At 47.4% G+C, this 9,624-nt stretch overlaps 1 long non-coding RNA gene across 1 annotated transcript; it reads left to right on the top strand.

Annotated features, from left to right (window-relative positions):
* Positions 1 to 458: 458 nt before the first annotated feature.
* On the top strand, positions 459 to 1,108 carry LOC136290528 (uncharacterized). The gene is made up of 3 exons (XR_010721178.1): positions 459 to 508; positions 624 to 724; positions 890 to 1,108. It is a non-coding gene; the product is annotated as an uncharacterized lncRNA (long non-coding RNA).
* Positions 1,109 to 9,624: the final 8,516 nt, after the last annotated feature.

The raw sequence follows: 9,624 nt of genomic DNA, 5'->3' as shown, positions 1-9,624 counted from the left end.
ATATATATATTCATTTATACATCAGATAACTGCAGTATCACATTAACACCTTATCTCATCTTACTGTGAGTCAAAAATGTGACATCTCATAGAGCAGCAGGAAGGTGACCCACACTTTTCATTGTTTAATAAAAGAGTACGTGGCATAATTAAAGACTGCAACAAGTGAGGAACACTGGCTGTGTTGCATCCTTTTCAGCCCAAAATGGCATTTCTTCTGCTGTGTCAAAGGTATTAAAGTCCAAATCCTACTAAGAGTCAGGCAGAATTGCTAACTTTTCACAGACATGATTGAGTGGCCATTGCAAATTGTTGAAAACCAACTGATTAGGCTTTTAGGCAATCAATTGCACAATGATGGGCAGCAAATGAGGAGGAACCAAGAAAACACATATGCTTAGAAACTAATGACTTAAAGACTCTTAATTCACACGTGCCAGGCAATTTAATCATAAGGAGTACAAGCTGTGACCTCTGAGTGAGATGTGGTAACTTGGCAATCAGGAAGGTAGCAGTGGCATGATGCAATGGTCTTTTTTTGCATCATCAAGAAATGATGAAATTATTTGTGTAACTGGCAGCAGCTTGAATTCATAATTGACCTAGCTTTTTTGTTGTTTCAGATTTCAGCAAACCCCTCTGTTGTATACTTATTGCCCAAAGAAATGTGTAGGTTTCAGAAACCTATTATGCCCCATTGTAGCATAATACCCCATAGAGCCTGGTGAGTTTTCTTCTCATCCACTCTTTCTATTCCTCCTACTTCTTTTTCCAAAAGATGTGCCTGAACATGTCCCAGAAACAAAGAAATATTTCAATTCCTAGAATGTTTTGGGTGATTTGAAATGGTTTGAATGATAAGGAATGGCCTTTGTTCTCTCCCCTTTAGGATCTCCAACAGGTCTGATGACTGAGCTGTGAGTGCTCCACAACAAGACTTTCTTGTGACACATGCAGGCAGGCTTTGGGTGCAGGACCAAGAGTTTCCAAGAAATAGTAAACATGACTTTTGGCACTGAATTTGCTGAAGGGACAGATGTGGAGATTTCCAAGTGAGGAAACTGTGGCACTTCTATATGTGAATATATCTATACACAAGGGACGGAGAGTTTATACTTCACACACACACACACACACATATATATATATTTAATAAGATTATGTAGTAAATAAGATTTATATTCCCTACTCACTCTGCTCATTTCTGGTCAGTAGCTGCTAGACCTGCCTACTAAAATTAACCAATGCGAGACAGCAGATGAACATAAAATTAATGACACACACTGACCCTTATATTTTTTGGCCTTTAACTTTTTATGAGAGGATTTCAAAGCCATAATATTTAACACTCTTTTTCATTATAGATCTCTTTTTGCCAGGTTTTTTTAGCTACAATAAATAAGATTTTGTGAACTGATATATTTGTGAATAACAACCACATTAAGCCATATCTGAGCTTAAATTATTTCAACTTCTACTGGAAACGGGAAATCCAAACACTACAAAGAGACTTATTATGAAAATCAATGAAATAAAATGCAGAGCTAAGAGTGTCAGTTCCTTACAGTGGGCATCCTTTCTCTAATCATTTGGAAAATGAAAGTGATTCAGACTCCACTGAAATAAACACATTTTGTTCCTGTGTTGTGTTAGTCCTGGGTAAGTTAACACATTCAGCTGGAGTCTGATAGCAATGCAGTACTGAGGAGAATAGATGTCCTACTGTACACAATGACTGCACAAGTTAATTGCTCTTTATAGATGAAATATATTTCTTTACAGTAAGTACACTGGCAAACAACGATTATTAAATAGCTACTTTTAGAACTATGGCTTTGGTGACAACTGATTGCTTCACATCACCAGTGCACTTAAAATAAATAAAAGGTATTTGCTTTCCCTTTTTTAAAAAAATTAAAAAAGGAATATAAAAAGTGAGAGTGAGACTACAAGTGAGTGCAAAGCATGTATGAACCATTAGCTGTTTTAAAAAGCCATTTCTACTCAGTTATCTGGAAATACCCTGTATTCTCGTGCTCCTGGAGTGCACTCAACCAAATTTTAAATAATTTTATTCTCCTTTGCTGTGAAAAGGACCAAATAAAGTATTAACCAGGTTAACACTTATTTGGCAAATTATTTGGCAAGCAGATGAGGAGGTGAGTGTTAAAGCTCATTTAAAAGGTTTCAGACGTTTTGCCAGTAGGAGAAGTGACCATCACATTGGAAATAAAAAGCTTAATCCATTTTTTGCAGAAGTTGTAACTTGTGGTATGGAGCTTTTATATAGTGCACCCCATCTTTGAAACACTCCAAGGGAAGATCTGTACAGTCATGCCACTTTAGTCAAGGACAAAGTTCAGAACATAAGTCCCTCCTAACTTATACACCTGTGGTGCTTGCTTAGGACTTACTTCGTCACAAGCCAGCCCATGTTTACAGCGTTTTGCATATGGGAAATGGAGCAAGGCAAATGACGTGCCTTACCTCAGGCTAAGTAAAAAGGCTGGAACAGAGCAGAAGTGTCCTGCCTCGAGGCAATGTTGCTGCCTGCCTTCTGGTGGGATGTTTGATTTATAGCCACTGGACCTGTCCAATTTCCTGTCCCCGTGCTGAGGGTTTCAAAAGGCATTGGCTGCTTTGCACTTTTTCAGTTATGAAAAGTGAATTAAATATTTACCTGGGTTATCAACTGGTTCATATTAATTGTGGCGACTTTGAGCAGCCAGAATATATAGAATGAGGCATTCCTAAACTTTTGCGTCATTTTCATGAGCATGTAATCACAACTGGCATAGAAAAAGTGAATTCAAACCATAAAACATGTGTGCAATGGGTACATGTAGTGTATGTAGCTCCATACTGAGTATATATAGAAGTTTAACTCAACCCTAGAGTAAACCAGCCCTTGGGGAAGCACCAAGTGAAAATATAAACCCATGTGAGCCTAAGCCCTTACCAGTCTAGCTCTGCCCCAGTTAAATCAGCACACTGGGAAAGCTGGCTCCTGCCTAGCCTAGGATCAGGCAGCTGCCTGTGCTGCCTTCCTGCACTGCCAAACCCATCTCAGAGCAGCTCTGCTCCTCAGAGGGGCTGCTCACCAGGAACTTGCAGGAGCGGGAGCAGGGCAGCAGCATCAGACACCACTGAGCCAGGCTGAAAGCAGCAAGTTTTCCACCCAGCTGAAGATTTGCTGCAGGTGTAAGTAGGAGCCTGTGCAGAGGGTTTCTAGGAGCAGTGGGCTCTGATCCTGAGGCAGCTCATTGTCCCGGCAGTGGAGAAAACACCAGGAAAAACTCATCCCATCAGATGCTCCACAGAGCATTCCAGCACCACACAGGTGTCAGAGCACCTCTCTGGGTGCTGCCCCACGGTGTCCTGCTCCAGGATGGAAGAGTGACCAGGGGGCAGCTGCAGGAACATGAGCAGCTGGGAGGAGATTCTATTCTTGTGGATTCTGTAAGTTCTAATAAATATCGACAATCAGCAGAGACACTGGCTTGACTGTTTTCTTTATTACGAAGGCCAAGTTTCTTACATAAAGGACTTTTGCAAGAGATAAGACAATGTTTTAGTGATACTGTGGAATGTGGATGAAATGTCCAGCTCTGCCTTGATCTCAAAGACTGAAGTTTAGCTGACACCTGAAGAGGTCAGTGGCAGACCCTGACTGTCCTGAAGGGACAGAGCACACCCACACAAGGTCCTACTTCGGTGAATCTGAATTGTTCTGGGCAGGTGTAAAATAGAGCTTACAGACAAATGTCAGGGGTTTCTGTGGTCCCACAGAGATGGGATTAGTAGAGGTTACTATTTTTGCTGGCTGCTTGTAGTCAGAAAGAAGTAGCTCACACAGAGAGACACATGCAGGTGACTGTGAATCTATCAGCCTGGAGATAACAACATTCACAGCCTGTAGAGACATCACAGCTCAGGGATAGAGGATGTGGCCTGAGTATAATCAGTCCTGTGATTTACAGCTAGAAGGTCCTCTGCAGATACAAAATCTTTGCTAATAGAATAAAAAATCCATTCAGTTTGTCAGAACTGGGATGTTTCATGTTAGCACCCAGGACACTGCTCCTAAAGCAGCTCTGGGAGTGCTGCTGGCACTGGCCAGGGGGACTGGAGGCCTCTGCTGTGAAAGGTTTTGCTTTGCTTTCAGTGCTGTGAGCACAGCCAGGGATGCACAGGACATGAGACACCCTCTGCCCAACACTGGCTCTGAAAATCCAGTTCTGCAACTCCGTGAGAACAACCTGCAGAGGAGACAGTGTCTGCACTGTGCATGTTTTGAGGAGCCACACTTTAAACTAGCTCTGCTCAAGTACTGCTTTGCCCCAACGAGTTTACAAACAGATGAATCTGTTTCTGCTTCTGGACCAACAAGTGATCAAGTTGATTCTTTTCACATGAACTGTGGCACTATTATTTTGGGCATGCCATCCCACTGCAAACGGAGACTAAAATCTGCCAGTCCATTGTCTGTGGACTTGAAAAAACAGTCATGGAAACAGAATTCAAGTGGCTTACCAGGAAATCTCAGCATTTGTATCCCTGAGCTTGCTGAGCTTGAACAAATCTGGTGAATTATGATGTTAAACCATAAGAGCTCATTTATTTATGACTGTCTAGATGTAGGTCTATTGAGGAAAGTTGCTTCTATGCCCTGAAATGTGCTGTTTATTCACAACTCTCAGTGCTGAATTAGTGCATGGCTGCTGGCATAGATCCTCCCTTTTGACTTTGTTTGAGTCAAGTTTGAAGTCTGATATTCCAGCTAATATTAAGCTGAGACTCAGGGCATTCTCTGTCCACTTCCTCACACTGAAAGATGTCTGAGGTCTGCTTTCATGTATTTTATTTGGGGAGAGTAGTTCACCTTTTCAATTAATTTTTCAAAACTCCACTTACAGAAATAATTTAATCTCACTGTTCCTCATGCACTGAATTAACCCAGGGGCTTAGTAACCCTGAGAACACCAGTCAGACCTCAGTGAGATGGCTGCTGGTGGAAACAGGAGCCAGGGAAATGTCAGTTTTAGCTACAAACTTTATTTTCAAATGCAGCTCACACTGTTTTTGTGATAAGGCTTTTGGGTTTGTTTTTTTGAAAAAAACCACTGCCTCCTTTTCAAAGCAATGGCTGCTTCTTAATGCAATGAGATTTTTCTTAATAATGACACAGCACATAATCCTGAAAGCCTGGGGGTGCAGTTTAGCCACTTGGAAAAATGACCTTTTGTACTATTACTGGAACTAGCTAGAAGGCTTTGGTGCCTGAATTTTGTTCCCTCTGCACCACAGAAAATAGTTCCAAACCTGTTGCTCAGTATGCTGGTTTTGGCTGGGGTTGAGTTAATTTTCTTTGGTGACCAGAGTGGGGCTGTGTTTGGTATTTGTGCTGAAAAGGGTGTTGATAATACAGGGATGTTTTTCTCATTGCTCAGCAGTGTTTGCACAGCCTTAAGGGCTTTTCTGCTTCTTGTACTGCCACGCTGGTGAGGGCCAGGCTTTGGTTGGGATAGACTTAACTTCCTCTCAGTAGCTGGTACAGTGCTGTGGTTTTGATTTAGAATGAGAAAAATGTTGACAAAATACTGATGGTTTTGTTTTTTCAAGTCACATTAATCCAAAGTCAAGGATTTATTTATTTTTTTTAATTTTTTTTTTTAATTTTTTTTCTTTTGAATCTCATGCTCTGTTAAGTTAGAAGGTACAGAAAAGAAACTGTGATGGAGCATATCCAGGCCAGGTGACCCCAACTGGCCAAAGGGATATTCCACACCACTATAAAAACTGGGGGAGTTATCTGGAACAGGGCCTGATCTCGGTTCAGAAAAGCAATTCTGACATTATTGATCAGTAGTTTGTGAGCACTTGCATTGTGCATCACGTTTTGGGGCTTTTTCTTTTCATTATAACCATTATTGCTGTACTTTGTTTTTGGTTACTAAGCTTCTCTAAATGATTAATTTTTTAATTTCCCTAAACCTACAAGTTTTACTTTTGATTCTCTTCCCCTCTCCGCCAGGGTGGGAGGGAAGAGAAGGGTGTTGAGCAAGTGGTTGCGTGGTGCTTAATTTCTGGCTGGGGCTGGAACCACAACTGGGTACTTGGGTATTTGGGAGTAGCCACAATCTGCACAGCTGACCCCAAGGTTAGGGTTAGGGCACCCCAAAGGTACCGCCAGAGGGATATTCTGTACCATATTCCATCAGGATCAGTTCATAAAGAGGGAGAAAGAAGGAAGAAGGAGGGACCTGCTGGATGTCTGCTGGAAACTAAACACATCAGGGGCAGCCTGGGAGGATCCTGGAGTCTGTAAAAGAGAACTTTACTTCCTGTCATAGCTGGTGAGCCCACCAGGGGCATCATCCCTATAAAAGGGGGCAGGCAGCTCAGGAAGTGTTTATGGATGTTGTTAGGTCATGTAGGAAGAAAATTAGAGAGGCAAAAGCTCAGTTAGAAATTAATTTGGCCACTTCTGTAAATGATAGTAAAAAGTGGTTTTGTAAATACATTAATGGCAAAAGGAGTGCCAAGGAAAAACTCCATTCTTTGCCTGACCCAGAGGAAAACACAGTCACCAAAGGTGAGGAAAAGGCTGAGGTACTTAACACTTTCTTTGCCTCAGCCCTCAAGAGTAAGACCAGTTATCCTCAGGGCAACAGGCCCCCTAAGCTGGTAGACAGGAATGGGGAGCAGAATGGAATCCCTGAAATCCAGGTGGAGGCAGAAGAGCTCGCCAAGGCCTTCTGCAGCATTCATCATCAGTCCTGGCTAACTGGGCATGTCCCAGACAACAGGAGCTGCCAATGTGAGGCCCATCCACGAGGGCTGGAAGGAGAATCCAGGGAACTCCAGGCCTGTCAGCCTGACCTTTGTGCCCAGAAAGGTTATGGAGCAGATCATCTTGAGTGTGATCACACAGCACATATGGGACAACCAGGGGATCAGGCCCAGTCAGCACAGGTTTAGGAGCTAAACGTTCTGTTGTCCAGCATATCCCTTTGGGCAGTTGAGGTCAGCTGTCTGTCTGTGTCTACTCCCAATTCCCCACACATCCCCAGCCCAAAGCAGCACCTGGAAATGCTGGCCACTCTTACTGGAGGATCAGGAAGGTGCCTGGGCTGCCCTGCTCCACGGCAAACACCAGCACAGCACTGAGCTCCAGGTTGGAGGGGCCACGCAGCAGCATCTGGCAGGATTGGGAGCTGGGCAGCAGCATGAGCTGCCAGTGATGCCACTGGGGCAAATGCTCCCAGGCTGTCCGCACCAAGTTCTGCGCCCAGCAGGCCGTTTCCTCCAAGTCTAAGTAGGAGCCTGTGCAGAGGTTCTGCAGCAGGGGTGAGTGCTTGGCCGCCTCATTGGTCTTGGAGGGGTGGACAAAACACGGAATATTCCCTGTGTTCCTCAAGCAGGTGCACTCCAGCACCACACGGATGTTGGAGCACCTCTCTGGCAGATGTGTTCCACTGTACAGCTCCAGCCTGAAAGAGTGCCTGGAGGGTGGCTTCAGGAACACAAGCAGCTGGTACAAGATTCGATCCTCGAAGATATTCCAGGATTCATGGATGCTGTTCAGCCTGGTCACCAGGTGCATCTCTGGCATGAAAGTGTCCTTGGAGAGCATTCGGCAGACACGGAGGATGTCATGCACCATCTTCTTCACATCCCTGCACATGTCAGACAGTCCCTGTATGGGCAGTAGGTTAGGCACAGAAAAAACCCTGACCTCTGAGGATCTTCCTTTGTGCTTTTCGTCCCCATTGTCACTTTCTTCCTCGCTGCCAGAGGTGTCCTCCACACAGCAGCTGTAAAAGGCAAGCTTCATTTTCCAGGCCACCCAGCAGACCTCGATGAGCATGACTGCTGCAGCAGCCCAGAAGAGACAGAGCTGCAACCCAGAGAGGAGTGAGGCTTCTTGTGGGGACCTGATCCTCTCAAGCTCCTGCTGCAGATGCATCATCTCCTGGTACAGAAACTCCTCACGCTGCTTCATCTGCTGGATCACGGCCATATCAATGTGTGGATCTTGTGTCTGCCCAGGAAGGATGGCCAGCATAGCCAGAAGGAATGTGATTGCCGTAGCCATGGCCTGGAGGGGGTGGGAGAAAGGTTTATCCAGCGGGTCTGGCTGAGCAGGACTGAAGGGACCACAGTCCCTGGCTGGAGACAGCACAGGGCCCATCCTGCCCAAGCCACCCTGATGGTCATCCCCTGGCTGGGCTGTGCCCCATGAAAGGACAAGAGACACTTGAACTGTCTCCTGAGGCCCCATCCCTGCCATGCTGGGCAATTCCATGGAGCCAGGGGCACCTGGCACATCCTCAAAGCCTTTCTGGCACCACTGGGAGCCCTGAGCCCTTCTGCTCCCAGCCCTGAGAGTGCCACCCTGCCCTGCCCTGCCCAGCCCTGCCCTGCCCTGAGAGTGCCACCCTGCGCTGCCCTGAGAGTGCCACCCTGCCCTGCCCTGAGGGTGACACCCTGGGCTGCCCTGAGAGTGCCACCCTGCCCTGCCCTGAGGGTGACACCCTGGGCTGCCCTGAGAGTGACACCCTGCCCTGCCCTGAGAGTGACACCCTGCGCTGCCCTGAGAGTGCCACCCTGCCCTGCCCTGAGAGTGACACCCTGCCCTGCCCTGAGAGTGCCACCCTGCGCTGCCCTGAGAGTGCCACCCTGCCCTGCCCTGAGAGTGCCACCCTGCGCTGCCCTGAGAGTGCCACCCTGCCCTGCCCTGAGAGTGCCACCCTGCCCTGCCCTGAGAGTGACACCCTGGGCTGCCCTGAGAGTGACACCCTGGGCTGCCCTGAGAGTGACACCCTGCCCTGCCCTGAGAGTGACACCCTGCCCTGCCCTGAGAGTGACACCCTGCGCTGCCCTGAGAGTGCCACCCTGCCCTGCCCTGAGAGTGACACCCTGGGCTGCCCTGAGAGTGCCACCCTGGGCTGCCCTGAGAGTGCCACCCTGCGCTGCCCTGAGAGTGACACCCTGGGCTGCCCTGAGAGTGCCACCCTGCCCTGCCCTGCCCTGCCCTGGGGCCCGGGCCCCACTCAGAGTTAGAAACTCCCCTGGGCATCTGTCCCATTGCCCATCCATCCCAGCCCTCCCTGTGCATGTGCACTCACCAATTGCCCAAGTCCAGCTGCAGGTGGTTGCCTGGTGGTGTCCCTGGGGATAGCTCCCACTGTCACCTCTTCTCTGTAATGTGACAGCCAGCGGAGCTGACAAGCCCCGGACTTCAACCCTACCCCCTGCTCAGTGGACTTTGGGCATCACTGCACCAAGTCCAAACCTACTGCAGGAGGTCCCAGGGGTCTCTTAGCAAAGCAGGGACAGGCCCAAAAGCCAGCACAGAGAGCCCCAACTCTCCCTGTCCCCAGCCCAAGGTCAGAACCTTGCCCTGCTCTGAAGAGCTCAGCCCTCACTCAGGGTTAGAAACCCCCCTGGGCATCCGTCCAGTCACCAACCCAGCCCAGCCTTCCCTGCGCACGTGCACACACGAACCACCCAAGTCCAACTGCACTGGGGCTGCCTGGTGTCGTCCTTAGGGACAGGTCCCACTGTCACCCATCCTCTGTGATGTCACAGTGTTGGGGGTTAGGTTTGTTCCTTCTTTCT

This window comes from Chamaea fasciata, unplaced genomic scaffold (genome assembly GCF_029207755.1).
Source record: "Chamaea fasciata isolate MVZ Bird 193981 ecotype frontalis unplaced genomic scaffold, bChaFas1.0.hap1 SCAF_6, whole genome shotgun sequence".
Classification (NCBI taxonomy): domain Eukaryota; kingdom Metazoa; phylum Chordata; class Aves; order Passeriformes; family Sylviidae; genus Chamaea; species Chamaea fasciata.
Note: the sequence above shows the minus strand (reverse complement) of the source record. Positions and strands in the feature narration are given on the sequence as shown.